This window comes from Aquarana catesbeiana, linkage group LG11 (genome assembly GCF_042186555.1).
Source record: "Aquarana catesbeiana isolate 2022-GZ linkage group LG11, ASM4218655v1, whole genome shotgun sequence".
In the NCBI taxonomy this organism is placed as follows: Eukaryota; Metazoa; Chordata; class Amphibia; order Anura; family Ranidae; genus Aquarana; species Aquarana catesbeiana.
Genome location: NC_133334.1, coordinates 114254430 through 114280656, shown reverse-complemented (window position 1 = coordinate 114280656; position 26227 = coordinate 114254430). Strand labels below are relative to the sequence as shown.

The 26227-nt window shown below is 43.3% G+C and overlaps 1 protein-coding gene across 3 annotated transcripts in view; it reads right to left on the bottom strand.

Moving 5' to 3' along the window:
- Positions 1-26227, bottom strand: part of RASSF7 (Ras association domain family member 7) — a 100894-nt gene that overhangs the window by 65369 nt on the left and 9298 nt on the right. For 2 of the 3 annotated variants that reach the window (XM_073604910.1, XM_073604908.1), the window contains exon 1: positions 14434-14585. The exons of the other annotated variant lie outside the window; for it this stretch is intronic. The gene's annotated coding sequence lies outside the window, so the exon portion shown is untranslated. Of the gene's footprint in view, positions 1-14433; positions 14586-26227 lie in introns of those variants that run through there. 3 annotated transcript variants of the gene reach the window in all.

Sequence of the window (26227 nt, the reverse complement as noted above, 5' to 3'; positions counted from 1 at the left end):
TCTCCATATTGTATTCTGCAGTCAGTTCTTTGTGTTATGTGATTTGTTGTCAATCTGGCCTTTTGTTTCCTACATAACCCATCCTGTTATCAAGGACACACAGGCTTCTGCTCTCTGGCAGTGCCAGATAAAAATGAAGGCATTTTAGACAAACAGAGCTTTATTTATAACAAGAAGGGCTATTGTACATTAAACACTCAGAAGACAAAAGCCAATACAAAAGTGAGGTGTGTATTGTGGCCGGAGGAGGAATGGAGATCCCGGGTGCACCTGTAAGTAGAGAGCTTCATTCAGTGCATCAGAGCAGATCATGATGAAAGGCAAGGAGGCTGCCTGCTCGCCCCATAAAGGGAGTCACCACTTTGATCTGCAGGTGTGACTACAGGAAAAAGAGGATTGATGAAAGCCAAGCGTCCAGGGGAGTGACATTTTTTTCCCCATTTTACTACCAATAAAGTCCAAATACTAAAGTAAATATATTACAAGCAATTTGCTGATAGCATAATTTATTGGATCACCCACTCCATAACATTATTATATATTTGTATCTGGTATAAAAAAAAAACAAAAAAAAAAAAACAAAAACCACACACACACTATAAAAGTGTTAGCAAACGATAGCTAAAAGATGGAAAGCTACAAAAAAAAAAAAAAAAAATGAGTTTTGGCTACTAAGAGGGCATGCTGGGATCTGTAGTTCCTAAATATCTGGACAGCAAACAATATCATCCCAATCAATGGTTGTTGACCCCATGTGGCTCTTGGTCATATTTGTCTTTGTTTGCAATGACCCCTTAACAGGTGTTCAGTATCTCTTACTCTAATGGCTCACTAAATTAGTACTTCAGATAAACTTAAAAGTCAGATGATATAGGTGCATTTTGAACAACATAAAATATTTCTGCTTTACCAGCCTGTATGTTACTACCATAAAGCACAAGACCACAGTAAAAAAGAGTTGATCTAGCTATAAGGGCAGTACAGTCTACACATTCTCCGATACTCTTGCTCAGCGCAGCCTCCCTGGTTTTATCCTAAGGTCAGTGTCTACCTTCTAAATGAAGATATATAAAGGCAGCACCAGCCCCATACTGATGCAGGCTGGGCCACTGGGGCAACACCTTGTTCCTTAGTAATAGCACTGGTTCACAGATGACAGCACCTGCTTATTTAGTACAAACTTATATCTAAAGCCTCTTATGGGAAAAACATGGAGGCTGTTATCTCTGCAAAGTGCACCAATTAAATTAGGGACTCTTCCCCTGTAAAAAAGTTTTATATGGGCAAAATTGAATTTGTAAGTAAAATATTTTATGAAGATGCTCTTACACTGGGCTGGAATGTCTGCTCATGAGATTTGGGGGTAGTCATTCCCTGGGAGACGCACCAGAGGAAAAAAAAAAAAAAAAAAAAAAACACAACAACCTTCAGCAAAATAAAGTAAAGAAATTCCAAAAATCTTGAGCCCAGAGTCCCCCCTTACATCACAGTCCTCATCAAATTACACCTTTTCAATCAGTGTGCCCATCAGAGTCCTCCTTACTGCAAGGTGTCCCCATTTAACCCACTATCCCTTACATCAAAGTCCACCTTTATTTCACACACAGCTTATATTGAAGTCTGTAGAACCTGGGAGCATGGCTGTAGCAGCAGGTCTGGACAGAGGAAGGATTGTCCTCCTGCAAATGCTGGGGCAAAACAAATGATTGGTTGTTAGGATGCCGGCTGTCCTAGCAACCAACAACACTATAATGGCAGGGAATTTAGGGGGAATCTGCACTGGAGTCTGTGGGAGGGAGATTGTGGATCTTGGGAGTAATGGAGACTATAGGCTGACCTGAAAACCACGTGGGAGACACGTTAGAGGCCAATGACCCATGTTGTGGGCTGGATAAAAATCTTGCAGCCAGGTCCACGGCTGTAGTTTGGAGACCCCGTTATAAACTATCGTGATTTTTACAGGGTGAGGGGGCCCCAATCTAATAAGCAGACCTTACGTTTTGCTGAAATAAAAATCTAATTAAACTGGCCTATAAGAGCATGGTGCTGCAATACAACGGTGTTGAAAAGCTTTTAGAACCTTTCAGCATTTCTATTGTTTTTGCAGCCCTCATCAGAATGGAAATAATTATATTTTTATCGCTGCAATTATCATGCATGGAATAGTTTTCATTTAAGTATTCCACAGAACATGTCCGATGTCCATAATAACTAGCTATTCATCATGCAGGAAGAGGTTTCCTGACAGCCATCATCAGTTGTGACCAAGTGTACATAGTGAAAGATTGTAATGAGGTTGATAAGTCTTGGACATGTGAATATCATGCGTTATTGCTGTATCCAGCAGTGATTCCAAGCAGGAGGCAGCCCCATTGAAAGCATTGGGAAGCTGACAGTTCCCACAGCCAATAACAGCAACATGCATGTAATCACTCATGGCGTGATTGGCCCTGGACGGTTTCTGCGACCAGGACCCATAACTCACAGGCAACCGCTCCCGTTGGATATATCCATTGGATATTTTTTTTTTTTTTTTAACTCACCTCTAAATGCCTGTTGCTAGGGGGTCCCTCGTAGGCTGCCTCTTCCCGTGCCTGGGCTGGTGACATCACTTCCCCCTCAGCACAGGAAGGGCTCAGCTCTGCTCCCTCCCTCCTGTCAATCATCTGGGACCCATTACAGGTCCCAGGTGACTGAGCGGCCAATCACGGCGCTCGACGCCGCTCGCACATGCGCAGTGGGTGCCAGGCTGTGAAGCCACAGCCCGGCGCCCACAGTTGCAATGTCAGCGCTGCCGAACGGAGGGGGAGACGAGCGGGGCTTCGATCCCCCGCATCGCTGGACCCAGGGACAGGAATGTGTCCAATTAAAAGTCAGCAGCTGCAGTATTTGTAGCTGCTGACTTTTATTTTATTTTTTTATATTTTTTTTTTTTGACTGGAACTCCTCTTTAAGTTCATTTTTTCCCCATTAATGTACACACAGCACCCCATATTGACAGAAAAACACAAATTGTTGACATTTTTGCAGATTTATTAAAAAAGAAATATCACATGGTCCTAAGTATTCAGACCCTTTGCTCAGTATTTAGTAGAAGCTCCCTTTTGATCTAATACAGCCATGAGTCTTTTTGGGAAAGATACAACAAGTTTTTCACACCTGGATTTGGGGATCCTCTGCCATTCCTCCTTGCAGATCCTCTCCAGTTCTGTCAGGTTGGATGGTAAACGTTGGTGGACAGCCATTTTTAGGTCTCTCCAGAGATGCTCAATTGGGTTTAAGTCAGGGCTCTGGCTGGGCCATTCAAAAACAGTCACGGAGTTGTTGTGAAGCAACTCCTTCGTTATTTTAGCTGTGTGCTTAGGGTCATTGTCTGTTGGAAGGTAAACCTTCGGCCCAGGCTGAGGTCCTGAGCACTCTGGAGAAGGTTTTCGTCCAGGATATCCCTGTACTTGGCCGCTTTCATCTTTCCCTCGATTGCAACCAGTCGTCCTGTCCCTGCAGCTGAAAAACACTCCCACAGCATGATGCTGCCACCACCATGCTTCATTGTTGGGACTGTATTGGACAGGTGATGAGCAGTGCCTGGTTTTCTCCACACATACCGCTTAGAATTAAGGCCAAAAAGTTCTATCTTGGTCTCATCAGACCAGAGAATCTTATTTCTCACCATCTTGGAGTCCTTCAGGTGTTTTTTTACCAAACTACATGCGGGCTTTAATGTGTCTTGCACTGAGGAGAGGCTTCCCACTCTGCCATAAAGCCCCGACTGGTGGAGGGCTGCAGTGATGGTTGACTTTCTACAACTTTCTCCCATCTCCCAACTGCATCTCTGGAGCTCAGCCACAGTTATCTTTGGGTTCTTCTTTACCTCCCTCACCAAGGCTCTTCTCCCTCGATAGCTCAGTTTGGCCAGACGGCCAGCTCTAGGAAGGGTTCTGGTCATCCTAAACGTCTTCCATTAAAGGATTAAGGTGGCTACTGTGCTCTTAGGAACCTTAAGTGCAGCAGATATTTTTTGTAACCTTGGCCAGATCTGTGCCTTGCCACAATTCTGTCTCTGAGCTCTTCAGGCAGTTCCTTTGACCTCATGATCCTCATTTGCTCTGATATGCACTGTGAGCTGTAAGGTCTTATACAGACAGGTGTGTGGCTTTCCTAATCAAGTCCAATCAGTATAATCAAACACAGCTGGACTCAAATGAAGGCGTAGAACCATCTCAAGGATGATGAGAAGAAATGGACAGCACCTGAGTTAAATATATGAGTGTCACAGCAAAGGGTCTGAATACTTAGGACCATGTGATATTTCAGTTATTCTTTTTTAATAAATCTGCAAAAATGTTAACAATTCTGTGTTTTTCTGTCAATATGGGGTGCTGTATGTACATTAATGAGGAAAAAAAATTAAACTTATATGATTTTAGCAAATGGCTGCAATATAACAAAGAGTGAATATATATATATATATATAATATAGGGTTTAGGTCTGGAGACATGCTTGGCCAGTCCATCACCTTTACCCTCAGCTTCTTTAGCAAGGCAGTGGACGTGTGTTTGGGGTCGTTATGTTGGAATACTGCCTTTCGGCCCAGTCTCCGAAGAGAGGGGATCATGCTCTGCATCAGTATGTCACAGTACACGTTGGTATTCATGGTTCTCTCAATGATTTGTAGCTCCCCAGTGCCAGCAGCACTCATGCAGCCACAGACCATGACACTCCCGCCACCATGCTTGACTGTGGTCAAGTCACACTTTGTCTTTGTACACCTCACCTGGTTGCCGCCACACATGCTTGACACCATCTGAACCAAATAAGTTTATCTTGCTCTCATCAGACCACAGGACATGATTCCAGTAATCCATGTCCTTAGTCTGCTTGTCTTCAGCAAACTGTTTGTGGGATTTCTTGTGCATCACCTTTAGAAGAGGCTTCCTTCTGGGACGACAGCCATGCAGATCAATTTGATACAGTGTGTCGCGTATGGTCTGAGCACTGACAGGCTCACCCCTACCTCTTCAACCTCTGCAGCAATACTGGCACCACTCATATGTCTATTTCCCAAAGAAAACCTCTGGATATGACGCTGTGCACGTGCACCCAACTTTTTTGGTCGACCGTGACGAGTCCGGTTCTGAGTGGAACCTGTCCTGTTAAACTGCTTTATGGTCTTGGCCATCATGCTGCAGCTCAGTTTCAGGGTCGTGGCAATCTTCCTATAGCCTAGGCCATCTTTATGTAGAGCAACAATTCTTTTTTCAGATCCTCAGAGAGTTCTTTGCCATGAGGTGCCATGTTGAACTTTCAGTGACCAGTATGAGGGAATGAGAGCGATAACACCAAATTTAAAACACCTGCGACCTTGTAACAAGTCACATGACACCGGGGAGGGAAAATGGCTAATTGGGCCCCAATTTGTACATTTTCACTTAGGGGTGTACTCACTTTTGTTGCCAGCGGTTTAGACATTAATGGCTGTGTGTTGAGTTATTTTGAGGGGACAGCAAATTTACACTGTTATACAAGCTGTACACTCACTACTTTACATTGTAGCAAAGTGTAATTTCTTCAGTGTTGTCACATGAAAAGATATAATAAAATATTTACTAAAATGTGAGGGGTGTACTCACTTTTGTGAGATACTGTATATACACATCCATATGTACATATATAGAGGTGTACAAATCTGTCCAAAATACTTACAGTAAGTGGTCCTGATATAAAAAAAAAAAAAAAAGGGGGAAAATGTATGTGATCTGTATTTGAGAGTGATGTGAAAATTTGGCAAGTATTCTCTTTTGTTGAAGATAAAAAAAATAAATAAAATTCAATAATTCACTGAACTTAAGGTAAGGCAATAAAAATGGTTGTATGAGTAGATTTTTTGATACACAAAAGGTCATCTCACATAAAATTATCTATGTTATAAAATATCTTGGACGCATATAGGTTTTAATTAAAACTGATTTTGGTTTGCAAATTTCTAAAACTTTTACAGGCGGTACATATTATAGTTCACATGCAGAAACATATGGGTACCATGGCCATAATAACACTGTTACATAGACATCTGCAGGATATTAACAGTATAATTCCAATTAGCATTATTACAGATAAGACATTTATAAACGCATCTTAGCCAAAACTGATAATATATTATAACCAATTCTTCGGTAATATGTCAGAATGGATTTTCTTAATTAGACTGTGGAAATGTCTGAATTTCTCTCAAGGCTCTGTACTCAGAGATTTGGCTTTCAAAGTAGCGATAGATTGATAGTTTTGACAGGTACCCGCTCCCACTTCTGCTCAGGCCACCTAGGCGATCTGAGCCAAAGTTCTCCTCTGTATGGGCGACCACATCGCTGGATCATAGGACAGGTAAGTGTGTGTTAATTAAAAGTCAGCAGCTACACTTTTTGTGTAATAAATAATTAATAAAACACAAAAAATGACGGGAACTCCGCTTTAATGATCACAGAGCTGCAGTCATTTGTGTCTTTTTATTGGCCTAATGTAGAGATTTAAAGGTGTAGGTTTCAAGGCTGTCATCGGGGTCCTGGCTGCACTGCCTAGAGATACACCACCAACCTAGTACAAGCATGCAGGATAAAAGACGTTTGAAGATGTCAGTGACTCACCAGGTAGTAAAGCCAGGATCAGGAGGACAGTCCCTGCGCCTGTACCTATAAAATCAATCACATCATGGCAGCTCCCATATTTATGTCCTCAATCACTTCAAGTATTTTCTTCTGAGAAAATATGTTACATAACAAGCTACCTAAAAATATACCAAAAGGAAATGATACTACTACTTATTCATCACAAACGTAATAGAAATAGAAATAGATTTTCTGCAACTGACAAAGAAGAAAGAAGGATCTTCCTGGGCTTTGTGGAAGGAAGGCCAGCTCATAGGAATGCCAGGAATTCCACCCTGTGCCTGGCTCTACCAGCCTCTCTAAAGACAGACAAATGGAGAAGAGATGATACATTTCTCAATGTTCAAACACCTGCCAAGCTCCACCTTCATTTGCTGGACGTCATTTTTTTTTTTTTTTTTTTAAACAAACTACATTGCTATCCTTGCTATCCTGGAAATAGAGGGCTTATATGACCTAAAATTATCTAATTTCACAAGCCCACCTCCGCACAAGAATAAAATACCCACCACACTGCAAAGGTGAATGCTCATTAAATTTATGGGTAAGGTAATAAAAGGTGTAATGCCTGGTATACACAGTAAGTTTTTTTTTCCATTCAACCCAGCGAGCTGAAATAAAAAAAACACCCCAAAAACACAGAGGAGATCACAAAAAGCTTGCTGTACTAACTATGCAAATGTTAGTACAGCGATCTCCCCACTGAGCTATTGTGTTCTGACAGGGTCACTGGCCTCCCCATTCCTGCCAGAACACACCGGTCAGCGCTCGCCGCCATTGGCTGCAAGCACTGATTGGATGCCAATTGGCTGCTGGTTCTCCAGCATGCTCATTTGAGAGAAGCCGGTCAAGAGATCGGCTTGTGTCGGGCAGGGATCTGTACACATGGGCCAAATTCAGCCCTTGTGTATGGGGCTTAAATTGGTCATTTTCGAATGAACGTTCGCAGAAAATATTTCTACAAAACATTTGTAGGAAGATTCTTTAGATTTGATGACTGGACAAATCTCATTCGAAAAATTTTTGTTTGCCTTCAACATTGGACATAAAACATAAAACCACATACCCCGTTATGCTAGACACAAACACACACACACACACACAAAATACAATTTTCTTCTGTAGATTTACCAAAACCATACAATATGAGGTCAAACCTAAACACTTTCAATTTGTATTAGGGTTGTCCCGATACTAGTATCGGTATCGGCACCGATACCAAGCATTTGCCCAAGTACTTGTACTCGGGCAAATGCTCCCGATGCTTCACCCGATACCTTGAAAGTCAGCAGTGATCGGCACGTGGGGGAGTTACAAGCTTCTCCCCCCCCCCCCCCGCTTTCAGCTGCTTTAGTGACATACAGCGGTGATCGGTGCTTGTAACTCCCCCACACGCGATCACTGCTGACTGTCACCGCATCCTCCATGCCCCCTCTGTTCCGCTGTCCCCCTCCCTTCCTCTGCCGTCCCCCTCCCTCCATGTCCTCCTTTGTGAATAGACAGAGTCAGCTGACTCTGTCCATTCACATAACTGAAACATTGTAATCTCCTGTGATTACGATGTCTCAGTTTATGAATGGAGAGGAGCCGCTGACTTCATTCATTCTCAGTGCAGCTGAGGCTGCAGAGAAAGAGACTGATATCAGCCCCCCAACAGGGCTGATTAAAAAACAAAAAAAAAAAAAAAAAAAAACAAAACAAAACAAAACCAAACACATATTGCAATAAATAATTAAAAAAAAAAAAAAAAAAAATTGTAAAAAAAAATAAAAATGTAAATAAAATAAAAAAAAAAAAAAAAAAAAAAAAAACACACACACAGACACCGTTCACCCCCTCCCCCCCCAAAATAAAATAAAAAATAAAGAAAGCATTGTTAATCAAAAAAAATCCATGCATGGCCGCCTTAACAGATTCCTCCATCTAAACACAAACTGGATGGAAAAAAACCCCGCCAAGACATTAGCTATAGCTGCTGATTGATGCAAAATTATCCAACATGTCCCTTCCACAGAGGTGAAGAAAGTATTAGGCTGGGTTCACACTGCCGTATGGAGCGGCTGACAGTAGCGGTCCTGTGTGTCCCTGGTCATCATTTCAGGTCTGATTTTGGTCCGAATTTTTGGCTGAATTCAGACCAGAAACAGACCAGAAGACGCACAGGACTGTACAATTCACTCCGCAGCCACCCCAGAGATGTGCGAACTGGCTCCATTGAGAGCCAGTCACAATCTCCTGACATGCGAATTGGATGCGGGGAAACCTGCATCCAATTTGCAATAGTGTGAACCCAGCTTAAAGTAGAACTGAAAAGAAAAAGGCAAAACATTTTCTCTTTCATTTTAGGTAGAGTATGGGAGGGTTAGGACCCCAGTCAGCTTTGTTTGCCATCTGTGTCCCGTTGTGAAAATTTCCCTTTACTTCCTGTACTTCACCTTTACTTCACAACAGGAAGTGAGATCCCTCCAAAGTGAGGGAATGCCTGGCTGTTACCAGAACTAGTGTCCCTATTGGAAGATTTCCCCTTTATTCCTCTTCTGGCGACAACCCAAATTTTTAGATTTTCTTTAACTCTCAATGATGGCAGTAAACAAGACTAACAGAGAGGGTGAATTTCTCAAACGGGGGGCACAGACAGCAATAAAAAGATGCTCTAATGCCTCTCCACTCTGTCCAAGATTAGAGAAAAGTTTTGCTTTTAGTTCTATTTTAACCACTTCAGCCGTGGAAGGTTTACCCCCCTTCATGACCAGGCCATTTTTTGCAATATGGCACTGCCTTACTTTAATGACAATTGCACAGGGCATGCGACGATGTACCCTAATAAAATTTATGTCCTTTCCCCCCCCCACAAATAGAGCTTCCTTTTGGTGGTATTTGATCACCTCTGCAGTTTTTATTTTCTGCGCTATATACAAAAAAGACCATTTAGACAATCAAAAAAAAAACCACCACACACAATATTGTGTACTTTGCTCTGCTATAAAACATTCCCAAAAAAAAAAAAAAAAAATGTATAATATATATATATATATATATATATATATATATATACTGTTACTGTACTAATGACACTGGCAGGAAAGGGGTTAACAGGGGCGATCAAAGGGTTAAATGTGTTCCCTAAGAGCCCTTTCACACTGGGGCGGGCATCGGCGGTAAAGCGCCGCTATTGAAAGCGGCGCTTTACCGTCGGTATGCGGCCGCTAGCGGGGTGGTTTTACACCCCGCTAGCGGCCGAGAAATGGTTATAAACCACCGCAAAGCGCCTCTGCAGAGGCGCTTTGCCGGCGGTATAGCCACGCCGTCCCATTGATTTCAATGGGCAGGAGCGGTAAAGGAGCGGTATACACTCCGCTCCTTCACCGCTCCGAAGATGCTGCTAGCAGGACTTTTTTTTTATCGTCCTGCCAGCGCATCACTCCAGTATGAAAGCCCTCTGGGCTTTCACACTGGAATTAAGGCAGCGGCACTTTCGGGTCGGTTTGCAGGCGCTATTATTAGCGCAATAGCGCCTGCAAACCGCCCCAGTGTGAAAGGGCTCTAAGAGTATTCACTAACTGTGGGGCGGGGGGGGGGGGGGGTTCTTTGACTGAGGGAATGTAAAGATCAGTGTTCCTGCTTAGCAGGAACACAAGATCAGCACATTCCCCTCTCACAGAACGGCGGCCTTCCTTGTTTACATAAGCCAGACTACTGTTCTGCCTTTCTCATGAAAAATCAGCGGGTCCCGGTGGACACACGTGCCCCAGACCCGGAACAGTCCGACCATGCACCAGGTACGTGATCTGGCGCAGAGCGGCCGCCCTGCCGCAGTACATCTACGGTGAGTGGTCGCTAAGCGGTTAAAGAGAGCACAGCGGCTTTGTACTCATGTAGCACTGGGGGTCCGGGTTCATTGACATCAGACTTAACAGTGCATCTGGGAAGGATTCAAGGATTCATTCATTTTTTTGTTATGTTACAGCCTTATGCCAAAATGGATTAAATTCATTAATTTTCCAAAATTCCAACAGGACAATGACCCCAAGCACACAGCAAAGATAACAAAAGGAGTGACTACGGGACAATTCAGTGAATGTTCTTGAGTGGCCCAGACTTGAACTCGATTGAACATCTCTGGAGAGATCTGAAAATGGCTGTGCACCAACGCTCCCCATCCAACCTGATGGAGCATCAGAGGTCCTGCAAAGAAGAATGGGAGAAACGGCCCAAAAATAGGTGTGCCAAGCTTGTAGCATCATACTCAAAGACTTGAGGCTGCAATTGGCGCCAAAAGGTGCTTCAACAAAGAATTGAGCAAAGGCTGTGATACTTAGGTACATGGGATTTTTTATTTTTAATAAATTTGCAAAGATTTCAAACAAACTTAATGAATTTTGGAATAGGGTTGTAACATAACAAAATGTTAGCTCTGTGTTTGTGAGGTTGTCCTCTTCATTATTCAGCGTAATGCAACAAATTCAATCCAACATCATAGCAATATATTATTTTGTCTTTGCTAGGGTAATATAGGAGGGACACACTCATCCATGGACAACAGGTAATACATTTCAAATGCAAAACTGGCCATTACAGTAAGGTGTCATGTTCGCAAAAAAAAAAAGGCTCCATGCACACTGGGCTTAAAAAACGTCTGTTCTCTTGTGAGTAAAAAACGCTCATATTGAGCATTTTTTGTACAAAGTTTAGACAAGTTTTACATTTTTCTGCCAGTAAGCTCCAATCAGAAATGCAAACCAGAAGGGTTTTTTTCCTGCCCCTAAACGTTGAGCTCAAAAAATGCCTGTAATCATCCTAATGTACATGGACACATAGGATAACATTGAGATGCTTCTACAGGCAGAACCCAACACTCCTGTACAAGCAGCGATTTTTAAGTCAGTGTGCATGGAGCCTTAAGATTCCTTTTTTATCAGTGTACTTTCTATAGTGACATTTTGCTACAAAATTTACAAACAAAAGATACAAAAAAATAAAATATTGGAAATATACAAAGAGTAACCAAGTAAGAGAAGCTGTACAACCGTGGCTATCAACGTATGAGCTACAGTGGGCCTCAAATGTGGCCCCTGATATAACCAAAGGGCCACACATAATGTTTAGTATATGCCATGCTTAGGAAGACTGTCAGAAAGAAGGGTCAGAGAGTGAGGACAGGATACATTTGGCTGGGGGTGTACTGCAGAAGACCATACAACATGGGGAACATGTTACATGCTGCTAACAGAGACCAGTGCTTCCCATTACAGACTGCTGGGGTCTGAGGGTCATACATCCAATACCAAAGGACCTCAGGGTGGGCTAGTGTTGCCATCTGTCTGGGATTCACCCGGACAGTCCGGGTTTTGAATCATGTGTCCAGGTTTCAAGTGGACTGAAACCCAGACACATGCTTTAGACCAGGCTGTGGCTCTCCAAGTAACCAAGATAATCACACACAAATCTGTTGCCATTCTGGAGCTGCGGGCAGCTGTCTGGCATTAATAGATGGCAGGGTGATGATGTCAGCAAGAGCAATTTGGCCACACCCACTGCTCGCTGCAGAACGCTATGCACACTGCTGTACTACTCTCCTGGGGCAGCCAAAGGTGTCCTAGGCTGCTAAAGTGTTTGGCTTGAAGAAAAGGTGGCATCCCTAGGGTGGGCATCAGGGCTGCATGCACAATACCTGTGGTAAGAAAAGTTGGGAAATGTGAAAGGCTCTTCTAGGTTTTTACTGCTGTCTTTTTGTGCGATGTCCTCACTTTCTGCTTTTTCACCTGGACAGGAAATTAAGCGAAATCTCCACAACAGGAAGACAGCTAACAATACAGTATAACCGCCACCATTCTACACAAATCTAAACAAAATAGGCTTTATGGCCTACCACCAGAGGCCTGCCACCATGGCCCCTGGACTGAATCACTCAAAAGTGGCCCAAAAAAAAAAAAAACACACCACACACACACAAGCATGTCAACACATTAACTCAAGTGCATTTAGCGAGCTTTACCACATGCTAAAACACAAAAAAACACAATGTGAATCAAGCCTCAGCTGGAGTTTGGCTGTAAAATGTGCATATATTTCCATGCATACACATTTTAATAACTGCATTTTTGGGCCAGATCTCTTCAGAAGGAGAAGAACTACAGGTCCCAGCATGTATGATACATTGGGTATAGCTTGAATGTGCCCCTTTATTTCTATAAAAAGAAAACCAGTACATAGTGACCTTAGAGTTTTGTTCTAGTGTGGAGTTCAGCTACATGATATATCTATATTAGCAGCCATAGCATTGATGGGAATTCCACACCTACAACTTCATATCAGATCACGTTGTTGTCTCATATCTCTTTTTAGAGGAATCCCTTGGATTGCCCTGGGCAGTAGACCCTGATCACACAGGCTATCCTGTAAGCATATTAGATGTCACCATTCACTCTACAGAGCCCAATGATATACAATTGGCTAAGACGGCCCCTGATCACCAGCTGTTGTAAAGTTACAACCTGTCAGAGCAAGAAGGAACAGAATACCGATGAGGAATTATTTAGTGTGGAAGCTGCAGCCTTTACAATACCCAGGAGTCAGAAGGAGATCCATATGTTATGGTTAGAGGACTTTTCTCATATTTGTATCCAGCAATGTATTGCAACATACAAGTGCTAGAGCAGAGCAAGCCATAGGAAACCACTATAGATGTGTAAAATATACAGTACAGTATATAGATAGAGAGTCCATAGGAAATAATCCTGATACAAACCCACATCATTACAAAGTAACCAAACTGCTTGGGGGGGGGGGGGGGGGGACACACGCTCTCCAGGATCTGACATCTGCGGGTCTCTGGCTTTGCATTACCTGCAACTACTCCTGGCTGCCTTCAGTTCACACTACCTGCAACTGCTCCTGGCTTGTTCTACCTGCAGTTGTTCCTGGCTTCCTCCAGCTCACATTACTTGCAGCTATTGCTGGCTGCCTCCAGCTCATACAATCTGTGGCTGTTCTTGGCTTAATCTGGCCCACACTACCTTCATCTTCCCCTGGCTACCACTGTCTCACATTATCTGTGGCTACCCCTGGCTTCCTCTGGTTCGCACTACTTGCAGCTGCCTCTGGCTTGCTCTACCTGCAGCTAACCCCTGGCTGCCTCTGCCTCATACTACCTGCCTCTCACCAACAATACATGCAGCTGCTCCTGGCTGCCTCTCACCAACAATACATGCAGCTGCTCCTGGCTGCCTCTCACCAACAATACATGCAGCTGCTCCTGGCTTCCTCTGCCTGCAGCTTCCCCTTCTAGCAGTAATAATATCTCACCTCCCCTATGACTGTCTAAGGCAACTCCAAATATTTACACCTGGTTCTGGTTGAAAACTACAAATCCCAAACATGTCACAATAAGCCTACAAATCTTCCAGAACCCAGACTTTGTATTATCCAGATCAGAATCTATAAACCTACAGTGTCAGCTGTGACCTCTACATTTCAGAGAACATTGATGGTGACATTTACTCTGTACTATGACGACACCCCACCTTACTGTACAGCAGTACAGCCAAATGACAAGGTCTCTATAAGTGAACACAATCACGGTGTACAGTATATATTATATATATACTGACTGTACTGTCACCTGCTGTACTGCAGAATCATGCCAGGCTCACCAATCACAATCAGCTCCTGTCACTGCAAGGTTACTGAGTCTGCCAGCTTAGTATAAGTTTAGAGATAAAGTCAGTGGTCACCCTTCCCCTCCATAGTATGTGGAGGCGATATTCATACCTGTGCTGAGTGTCTGTGTGTAGATCCCGGCTGATCTCTGTCCTAATGTCACTCCAGCTCCTCGGTCTAGCAGTACAGATCAGCTGATCCTTCCCCCACCCTGCAATACCTTGGAATGAGCCAGGAAGCAACCTGCCTGCATCATCTCTCGAAGCTCGGATTGGCCAGCCCCGGCCTCCTGACCACACCCACCCTACTACAGCCCTGTCACCTTAGCACTTCCTCAGCTCGGAGCCTCTGTGTGCAGGTGTGGGCGGGGCCAGGTGTCATCTGGAGGGTGATGTCATTCTCTGGAGAGCAGAGGTGTGTTAACCCTTCATCTCCAGGTACAACTACTACCAGGATTTCCCTAAGCAAACTCACCGAATGATCCTTATGAAAGTTATGGCCAGAGAGACTTGCAGCATAGCTGAGAACCTATTCCGTGGTCTGGAAATACATGGATCCAATAAAGTAGAAGTAAAAGCAAAACTTTTTTTTTTCTTTAGTTTTGGATAAAATGGAGAGAGAGACTAGACCCCCGTCCGGTTTTTATTGCTATATCTGTGCCTCTGTTGGGGAGATTCACCCTCTATGTTTGTTCTGTTTACCATGATCACCTAGAGTGAATGTGATACCAAATCTTACATTTTCGGTTGTCACCAGAACAGTGATCAAGAGGAAATCTTCCAAAAGGGAAACTATTTCTGGTGACAACAACCAGATATTCCCCCTCACTTAATATTTTGTCTATGGGACAGGAAGTCAAGGAAAGTCTTCCCAATGGGACACAGATGGCAAAAATAAACTCAACAGGGGCTGTAAACCTCCATTGTTCTATCCAAAATGAAAAAAAAATAAAAGTGTTACCTTTAGTTCTACTTTTGTTCATAGATTTATTGCTACAAAGTTGTGCACTCTAAAAAAACTCTTGATCTCCACTTTGCTCGCCCTTTGTCTGTCGCCCACCAGCCCTGCACTCACCCCATCCAGGTCGTGGCTTCGGTGGCTTCCCCCTGCATTTCCTCCCAAGCCCAGGTGGACGCATCTCCTCCCGGCCAATCGGGTCTCAGGACCCACTTCCTCATTGGCCGGAAGGAGAAGCAGGAAGACATTATAACATATTAATTCGCTAATGTCACACAAGCGGGTGGGCTCGGGGTGCAGTGCTCTGCGTCCCGAGCCCACCCTTTTTTAAGTCAATTAGAAGCTTCAGGCTCTAATCATGTGCTTAAAAAAAAAAAATTAAATCCATGATTCTGGCAATTAGGTCCCGGGCGCATGAATTAGGGGGGCGGTACCCCTGCACCCCTTATGAGCGTCCACCACTGATTTTGGCCTATTGAGTTCAAAGTGCTGTCATGTGTTGAGACATCACAATCACTTGAGATTCAATCACAATGACAAAGTTTCAGCTTCCTCTATATAATTTCTATAGGATTAAGGTCTGGAGACTGGCTAGGCCACTCCTTGACCTTAATGTGCTTTTTCCTGAGCCACTCCTTTGTTGCCTTGGCGTTGTCAACGTTTTTTGTCATAGTCATGCTGGAAGACCCATCCACGACCCATCTTCAGTGTTCTAAAAAGGAAACAGAAGAGCGTCTATAAGTGTAATATTTATTGATACATAAAATGATCCATAAAATGGACACTCACATGGATTAGGAAGGTAAAAGGCTCATCTAAGGTGACAATCAGGGAAATGTATTTCCAGCGCTTCTGATACAAGATGGTAATCAGACGCGGTATGGCAAGGAGATGGTTGGGATGAGAGCCGGCAAGTCCGAGTTGTTTCCGGATGTAGGTGGACACAGAGCGGCTTGGAACGCAGCACCAGCAGGTGTGTGACATCACTAGAGTGAAGGGGAACCACAACGCGTTTCAGAGCATGTGCAAGTCTCAGAGCAAGCGTGCTCCTTTCTCAAGCGATACAGGGATGGGGGAGAGGCGGATTTAAATACACTAAATAACACTGCCGTGTAATTAACTATTTATGAGACTTAACACTATTGGTTTGTTCAAGACAGGATTCTGATGGCTAAAATAATAGAATGAACAGTAGATAATGGCAAAAAACTGAATATAAAGTATGGTGTAACGCAAGTATGTGCGTGCTGAGGATGGCAGTTAATTATGGAGTAATTGGAGTAATAGTGGAATGTAACTGAGCCTAAAAAGGATATTAGTATGTGAGGAGGCTAAAATGACAAATCATATTTAATATATTAAGAAATGGCCTGGATCCATCTACGGTATCGATATGATAAAAAGCATGATAAGCACGCACATATCTATGTGTACACTGGAGCCATACATATGTAGCACCCTCTAGGTAGTGAGGTTCTAGAGTGAGGTTTTTTCTCTGGTTGTGTAGGTAAATTTAGGCAGGTCTAGCTGGTTGCTAGGCCTGTTTGTTTTCATTCTGGGCTGGGAGTGACGCAGGGTAGCAGCTGATGACTCACAAGCAGCGTCACTTCTCTGTCACCTCCCTTTTCCTTCTAGAAAGTGCTGAAAGGAGAGGAGGGGAAGAGAGGTGGAGCTGCCTAGGGTATCTTAAGGAGCCTTGCCCCCTGCCAACTTGGATTGGCAGGGGGCAGGCCTCCTTAAAATGCCTGGGGTCAGCCCAGTTGGGGAGGAGTTGTCGGGTGGAAGAACTGGAGTGAGAGAATGTGGAGGCTGTCGGGGCCCACGGGGAGCTCCCCAGTCTGGGGGGGGGCGGTGACCCTGCACCGCGCTGGGGCTCGGGTGCATCCTGAAGAGATCCTGGAAACATTTGATTTCATGGATCATTTTATGTATCAATAAATATTACACTTAGAGGCTCTCTTCTATTTCCTTTTTATGTATTTTCCCAGTGTTGGCTTCACTACAGAGAAGAGCTTGCCATTTGTGTATGTGTCCACCCTAAGCCTGCTAATTGACAGGCGTTCATCTACCACATGGACTCTTAAATGGACTTAGTGAACTTTTAGTGATTGGTTTTTATGTTTAGCGCTGGCATTATATTGTTTTCATTTTCAGTGTTCTGGCTGAGGGAAGAAGATTCTCATCCAAGATTTTATAATATATGGCCCTTCAATGCAGAAAAGCCGACCTGTACCTTTAGTAGAGAAACAGCACCAAAGCATAATGCTTCCACCTCCGTGCTTGACTGTAGGGATGGTGTTCTTAGGGTCATAGTCAGCATTTATCTTCATCCAAACACAGCGAGCCGAATTAATGCCAAAGAGCTCAATTTTGGTTTCATCTGACACAGCACTGTCTCCCAATCATTTAGATGTTTATTGGCAAACTTCAGACGGGCCTTCTTGAGAAGGGGGGCCTTGTGGGCGCTGCAGGATTTCAATTCATGGTGGTGTATTGTGTTGCCAATAGTTTGTTTGGTGACTGTGATCCCAACTGCCTTGAGATCATTCACAAGCTCCTCCCGTGTAGTTCTGGGCTGATCCCTTACTTTTCTCATGATCATCCTTATCCCATGAGGCAAAATCTTGTATGGAGCTCCAGACCAAGGGCGATTGATGGTTATTTTGTATTTCTTCCATTTGCAAATAATCGCTCCAACTATTGTCTCCTTCTCACCAAGCTTCTTGCTAATGGTTTTGTAAACCCTATCGATGCTTGTTACAGGGAAACGCGTCGGTTTGAGAGAACCTTGTGACGTCACCACGCACCAGCTGGCAGTCTGAAATCTTGCGGCTGTGTTTTGCACCATATTTCTTTGCTGTGCTTATGCAAAATTTTGGAATAAACTACCACGTTTTACTGCACCATGAAGTTCCTTTTTTTCCAAATCTATTATACTTACTGGAGGAGCATCAGGCAGAGTGACTGGAAGGTTGGAAACTTACTAAAGGTCTCGTTGTCTGAGGTGGAGGAGAGTGGGTAGTGCTTGAAGCGGACTAGGTGGAAAATCACAGCTGGTTACCGTGCATATCAGGTGAGCTTGATCCCTATAATTTGGGGCCCATCCTGTCCGGTAAGAGGCCATCTGGCTTACTTCTCCGCTGGGATATAAAATACTGACTAGTTGCCATTGCAGATTTTTAAGTGCTGCATCGAAAGTTGCATTCATTATTACTTCACTATGTGTTTGGGACTTTTTAACACAATATTAATTGATTCACATTGACCGATTCACTCACATGGTTATGTGTTTTGTAAGATTATTCAATAATGTGTTTAAGGTTTGCGCAATCTTCTTTTTTTCTTTATAGGTTTGTGAATTGAGCATTTACTTCTTGGAGGTAGCAGCATTCACATACACATACTTTTTTTCACCTTTTTTTGTATCACATATAATATTGTATTACATACAATATTGATCACATTATCAGTTTGGTAAGTGCAGAATAATTAAATTATATATAATGGTTTTGTAGCCCATGCCAGCCTTGTGCAGGTCTACAATCTTGTCCCTGACGTCCTTTGACAGCTCTGTGGTCAGGCCCATGATGGTGAGGTTTAAATGGAAGAAAGCAATTCTGTGGACAGGTGTCTTTTATACACATAATGAGTTGTCATTAGGAGCACCTTCTTAAATTGACAGGACTAATCTGTGTACTACATGAGCACATAATGTAGGAGCCAAAATTATTGTTTGTTGATAGGGGATCAAATATAGTACTTATTTTCTTTGAACTGCAACTCAATTTATAATATTTGTATCGTGGTTTTTCAGGATTTTTGGTTGATATTTTGTCTCTATCATTTAAAATATACCTATGATAAAAATGATAGACCCTTCATTTCTTTGTAAGTGTGCAAACTTACAAAATCTGCAGGGGATCAAATTATTATTTTCGCCACTGCATATGCATATTTCGTAGAGGTGTGTTTTTTAACACTAGGCAGGTGTGCTGTTATGCATGCAGGTGTGTTTCCTTTGTGCATTGACATGTATTGCCGTCGCTGTGGATTTTTGTTGTATAGCGCTAACAGCAGTTGAAAAAACCTACATAACACATGTGTAATATGCATTGTGATGTGTTGTCATTGACTTCTATGAGACATCCAACCCACTAAAATGCAGAAATACGGGGCATGTATTTTTAAAATTGTTCTGCCACACTGAGATACAGATAGGAATAGACACTGTTTTTATTATGGGGAAGCTGAACATATCCATTTAGCATGCTGCAACACATAACCGTGTCAGTAGGCCCTTAAAGTCGTTTTCCTGGTGCATCTTCATGGCAGCATACACATGGGTTGTGACTCCACCCCCACAACTGATAGGACTGGTTAACTATAAATCAAAGACAGACCCAGCTTACGGCATTCTCCTTTTTTCCCTCACCTGATTAGGACCGGAATTGCAAGGTATGCCTTACCGTTTGTCACCCCAGCCAGGTTCAGCCTCTCCTGGGTGGAAGTCCTTCCTCTACAGTCTCTAATTGAGCTACCACCATTCTGGTGGTGCAGGCTTGTCAAAGAAAGCTTTAAACAAGCTTTGAAGTAAGTGACAGTGTTTCCCTTTGCTTTCCATATTCTTTTTAATTCTTTTCTCTGTGTTATGGGCGTTTGCCATTTCCAATTTTGCAGATATGTTTTCCCTTTTTTATGGCATTCACCTGGGCTGTTCCTATCTCCTTCTCAATGCTTGTGTTGGGCTCAGTTTCCACTAGTGTGACTTGTCACTGCAAAGTCGCATGACAAGCCATACCCCATTATTTCCAATGAGTACCATTCATATCTGTGTCCATAGACCTCAAGAATACACAGGCATTGCTTCAAGTCGCATAAAATTTGTGGCAAAATCGTGCGACTTTTGGGTCGCAATAGTGGAGACTTAGCCGTATGCTGTTTTTAATTTCAGTCTGCTGCTTTGCTCTGTTTCTATGGGGAACGCTGCTCAGTCAGACCACCCATTGCTTTTAAGGTACAGGGATTAGGTAAGTAGTGAAGATTGAGAAAAAGAGAACCAATATCTATAGTCCTTTAGGGACCACAAGATGGAGGGAGCCTTCTGAAGGTCAAGACAAGTCACCATCTAAGAACAGACATCCAGGCAATGTTGATTAAAGTCATCATTTCACCCCTCATTATCATTGCTCCCTGTTCAACCACTTCAGCCCTGGAAGAATTTACCCCCTTCCTGACCAGAGCACTTTTTGCGATTCGGCACTGCGTCGCTTTAACTGACAATTGCGCGGTCGTGCAACTAGGCTCCCAAACAAAATCGACGTCCTTTTTTTCCCACAAATAGAGTTTTCTTATGGTGGTATTTGATCGCCTCTGCGTTTTTTATTTTTTGCGCTATAAACAAAAATAGAGCGACAATTTTGAAAAAGACGCATTATTTTTTACTTTTTGCTATAATAAATATCCCCCAAAAATATATAAAAAAAGCAATTTTTTCCCTCAGTTTAAGCCGATACGTATTCTTCTACATATTTTTGGTAAAAAAAATCGCAATAAGCAATTGTTGATCGGTTTGTGCAAAAGTTATAGCGTTTTCAAAATAGGGGATAGTTTTTTTTTTTTTTCAAATAACAGTTTTTATTAGTTACAAATATATATAGATACAAAAGTTTTTTAAATCGCAAGAAAAGTACATCTGGCGGACAATCAAGCTGGTAATCAGTAGACAGCAGGATATATTCATCCAAGTACAATAGTAATGTAGCAAATTCCATAATGAGGATAGTTTTATGGCATTATTATTAATAATTTTTTTTTTTTTTAATGTCGGCGAGCAGCGATTTTTAACATGACTGCAACATTATGGCAGACACATCGGACATTTTTGACACATTTTTGGGACCATTATCATTTATACAGCAATCAGTGCTATAAAAAATGAACTGATTCCTGTGTAAATGACACTGGCAGTGAAGGGGTTAACCACTAGGTGGCAGTGTAGGGGTTAAGTGTGTCCTGGAGCGTGTTTCTAACTGTCAGGGGAATGGTCTGTGTGTGTGACGTCACTGATCTCTGCTCCGATGACAGGGAGCAGAGATCGAGTGACACTGTCACTAGGCAGAACAGGGAGATGCTGTTTACATCAGCATCTCTCCGTTCTTCCTCCCCGTGAGGCGATATTGGGTATCCCCGCGACCCGACCCACGGAGCTTGGCACGCGCCGCCTCTTAAAGGGCAACATACAGGTACGAGCCCTTCTGCCGCAGTATATCTGCGTGAGGCGGTCGGCAAGCGGTTAAATAAAATCACAAGTTACCAGCCCTAATAAGGATGAGCTCCTTCATGTGCAGAGCCCGCCATGAAGTCGGCACTGCGCTGCGCTAATCACAGGCAGTGAGACATTGTCTATCAATGTCTATTGTCAATCTATGAGCAAGCACTTGGTGTAAGTGCGAAACGCGTCAGCTACTTTTGTACCACCCCACAATCCTGTATTTTGAATAAAAAGGCGGATTTATCCATTCCGGTGTGCGGCTGTCCAGGTCTTCTTGTTCTCTTCTACTTGCATCAGCATTTAGCCAGCACCTGGGGCTCTTCTCTTCCTGGAGGTAATGAGACACAAGCACTCTGGTTTAAGCCCCTCTTTGAGCGGAGGATTCCACATCATCTCAGTGAGACATTGTCCCGATGCGCGGCTGCAGAGATGGGGAAATGTCTCACCGCCTGTGATTAGCGCAGCGCAGTGCCGACTTTCTGGCGGGCTCTGCACGTGGATTGTCTGAACACGCCTGAGCTCATCCTTAAGCCCTAATAATCACTGCAGTTGTGGTGGAAAGTCATTGCCGGCCAAGCTAGTATGTCAAATCTGCCTGGAACAAGCACTATACAGCCCTACAAGGACCTCAAGATGGAGGGAGCCTGCTAAAAGCCAGAACAGTCACCAAGCGCAGACACCCAGGCAAAGTTGATCTATGTCATCATCTCACCTCTCATTATTTTTGCTCCCCGTTTACAAAAACCACAGGTTACCAGCCCTAATGGTTGCTGCATTCGTGGTGGAAAGTCATTGCTTGACAAGCTACAGTGCATGAAATGCCTAGCACTTCCAACCAGAGCCAGTAGGTGATGTCCAAATTGGAATGGGAAGAAAGCGTTAAAGGGGCCACAATACTTGAAGATTGCCCAGTAGAGTCTTTTTTGCCAGGGCAGCTAAGGACGCAGTTGCCTGGGGTGAAGTGGATGAAACTCTCCACAAGGTCAGAAAGTACTCATTTCCTTCACTGAACAACTGGAGGAGTTAATCCAGGAAGAATTTAAGGAGTCAGAGAAAAATGCCCATATAAACAGGTTGTCAAAACTGTATATCCTGAAAAAGCTAAAGGTCAACCTGCTGCAGTCTCCTCTGATGGTGGATGCATCATTAATGTAGCTGTCAAGACATGTCACTTTGCCGTCACATTCAAGGAGGTTCTAGTCCGAAAATTAGATCTAGATCTGAAGTGCTTCTACATACTGTAGCATCTGCAGGTATCGCCAGACCAGCAATAACCAACCCATGTGCTGAGTGAATCTAATGGGAGTGGTTTTATAATTATTAACCAGCTGCGTCACCAGGACTCTAAGGAAAGTGGCAGGGTCTGCAATCCTTTAGACGTGATTCCCTATTGGGAGTATTTTATCAAATAACTTTTATTGCAGCGGATGCCAAAAATCTGACTTTTATCTTGGTGCAGACTTCTGGTAAAAATCAGTGAGCTAGTCATACAAGCAGGAAATTATTTTTCAGGGGGGTGTTCTGTACATTTTGTGTAGAGCGCACCTCCATATAGTCATGTTTCATTGCATTTTACAGAAAATTGCAGCCCTGCAGATGAAAAAAAAAGTGGAGTAACCCTTTAAATAAGCCCTTCTGGAAGAAGTGAAGAGACAAGGTGGTAACAGCTTTGTAAGAGCTGAAATTGGTGGCATACTGTGTGGTGGATGTGTCAGACGTCAATTGATGTTTTTCAAGAGCGATGTTCCCCACGGTCACGGCAAGGAGTACATTATGGCTGAGGCCATGGTTGGCGGATCCTGCCAAAAAAAATGGTGGAAGACACCACACAACGAATCCAATCTATTTGGAAGTAGACAGGATACAGCCATCTCAAGGGTGACCACTAGCAGGTCAGGGCGAATATCATCTGACAAAAAACAGAAAACTCAAAAAGGTCCAGCGTACAGGTGGCTCCCAAGTAGATATCAGGAGGCAAAATCCTACGGACTGGGAAAAGATTAGTAAACGAACTGGAGAAGTACCCAATCTTCATTATTGAAGTCTTAAAGATCTAAGACACCTGTCTTGGGAGAACAGCGGAAGTCCTTTTAAGGGTGCATATAATCCAAGGGGTTGCCTGTATGAAGCTTTGCGCACACACCTGGATGGAAAATATTCAGGATCAGTGGGCCACATCAGCTATATTGGCATGACATTGGTGGAAGTTTAAAGGAGGTCCACCTTCTGGTACAATAATTTTCATTGAAAAAGTATTACATGACAAACGTTCACCCATGCAGGGCATAATTCAACGAGCATAACAATCATATAACATTGACAAGTGGGAAGTCCACCTTTCAATCTCTTCCAGTCAGCCAGGCTACCAAAGTTGATGGAAAAGTAAAAAAATCTGGTCCAGTTTGTAGCTTGATTAAATTTAAAAAATAAAAAAAAGAACAATTGTGTGAAGTGATATTTTAGCTTGCTGTCCACCATTTTAGCTGTACACCCTTGTAAAACTGTGTATCCATTTTAGAATAAATATGTATACGTGATGTTTATGAGAAGTTAAGTTTCATGTTTCTGTAAAATATATGATTTCCCCAAAATGATGTGCTAGCCTTTTCCTGTTATTTGTGTCTATATGAGTTATTAGGGTGTCATATTGTTTTCTGCATGTACTCAGTAATGTTCTATCTTTGCTTGTTTTAGAACAGCCTGTATGTCTGTATCTTTACCATATATTAATGTAAGAAGGGTTGGACCTTTATTGTGATGTCATTTTGCTTATATAAGTTGAAGTCCGGAAATAAATCGTCAGATCACTCTGAGAATTGCATGTTTTGAGTACGTGTCATAACTTCCTATCAGAGTGGTCTCCAGGCCAGAGGAGATGATTCGGTTCACCTCTGTTCCTAACAAAAAAATAAAAAATAAAAATCAGGTAATCTGTGCCCAGTGCTAAAGTTGAAAGAAAAAAAAAAAACTCGACAAAGCATAGGAAGTTGGAGTCGTGCAAGATGGAAAACCTCCAATCAATTATATTATTCATAAATCTGGAAGACTGGATTGCTCTGTAGGTTTATCAGACACCTACTTGTCCAAATTCATCCTCAATTCCTCTACCAGTTTGAGTGCCTCCCCTTCGGTCTGTACATCACCCCCAGGGCATTCACAAAGGTCTTACTGTCTGCAATAGCGATGAGAAAAGTTCAGTAGAACTTCCACAAGGGAATATCCGTCCTCTGATAGAGAAAGCCAAAGGTGCTTTGGGAGTGAAGTCTCTCCCAGCAGAACAGTGCCGGAGTATCCTTGGTTCTTCGTAACTGATCAGTTGTTTTCAGATGGAACATTATCACATCAGACCCCAGCTAGAAAGGTTGGCGGATGCATTTCAAAGAGCAGGCTGCTGAAGGTCATGGGATGTTATGCTTGTGAGGCCTAGTATTGAATGCTCTTGAACTGAGAGTAGTGTTCAAAGCACTTCTGTCATTCACTCCTTTTTAGAAAGAGGAGCAAGATTTGTACTGTGCCTAGACAGCAGTGGAAGGGTAGAATTCTTAGGCTGTCATTGGAGCTTCCTGTCTCAATAATTGCAAATATACCATTTTTGGCTTAGGAGGCTCTAGTGCATCGGTTCTCAACCTGGGGGTCGCGACCCCCTGGGGGGTCGATTGCCGATTCTCCAGGGGGTCGCGGATGCTGGCCGAGATGCTGCCTGAGATGCTGGCCGAGACGGACCCGAAGTTACTGCCGGAGTCCGTCCGTCTCGGCCAGCGAGATGTCACTTCCTGCAGAGGAGAGACTGCACGGAAGTGACGTTCCGTCGCCGCCATCTTGGTACTCTCGTCCACAGTAATGCTTAGACTTAGAAGTCGGCAAGCGGACATCTTGTTACACCCACCGAAGTCCGCTTGCTGTGGATGAGTGTACCAAGAGGGAGGCAACGACTACCTGAAGAAGAACACCTGTGTCACTGTGACATCTGGTAAGTCAGACACACAGGAAAAGCTGACAAGATAACATTTTTTTCATTATGTTACTTAACATTTATATATATATAAACGTATATGTGTATATATATATATATATATATATATATATATATATATATATATAATGTCTCAGTTGGTTCCTCAAAAGTGTTTATTCCGTGCCAGTGCTAGATACATGTTTGGGTGCTATACACTTTGTGTATCTAGCACTGGCACGGAATAACCACTTTTGAGGAACCAACCGGGACGTTTATATATAAATAAGTGGTGGGGGCGCAAACAAACTGAAAAAATCTGAAAATAAAAACCCCCATTAAAACGCTGCAACTGTGCCTTTAAATGCAGCCACTGTGCCCATCAATTGTCGCCACTGTGCCATCAAACGCAGCCACTGTGCCCTTTAATTGTTGCCACTGTGCCAAACACAGCCACTGTGCCCATCAATTGTCGCCACTGTGCCAGCAAACGTCGCCACTGTGCAGCCACTGTGCCCATTAATTGTCGCCACTGTGCCATCAATTGTCGCCACTGTGCCAGCAAACATTGCCACTGTGCAGCCACTGTGCCCATCAATTGTCGCCACTGTGCCAGCAAACGCCGCCACTGTGCCATCAAATGCAGCCACTGTACTCATCAATTGTCGCCACTGTGCCAGCAAACGCAGCCACTGTGCCCATCAATTGTCGCCACTGTGCCCATC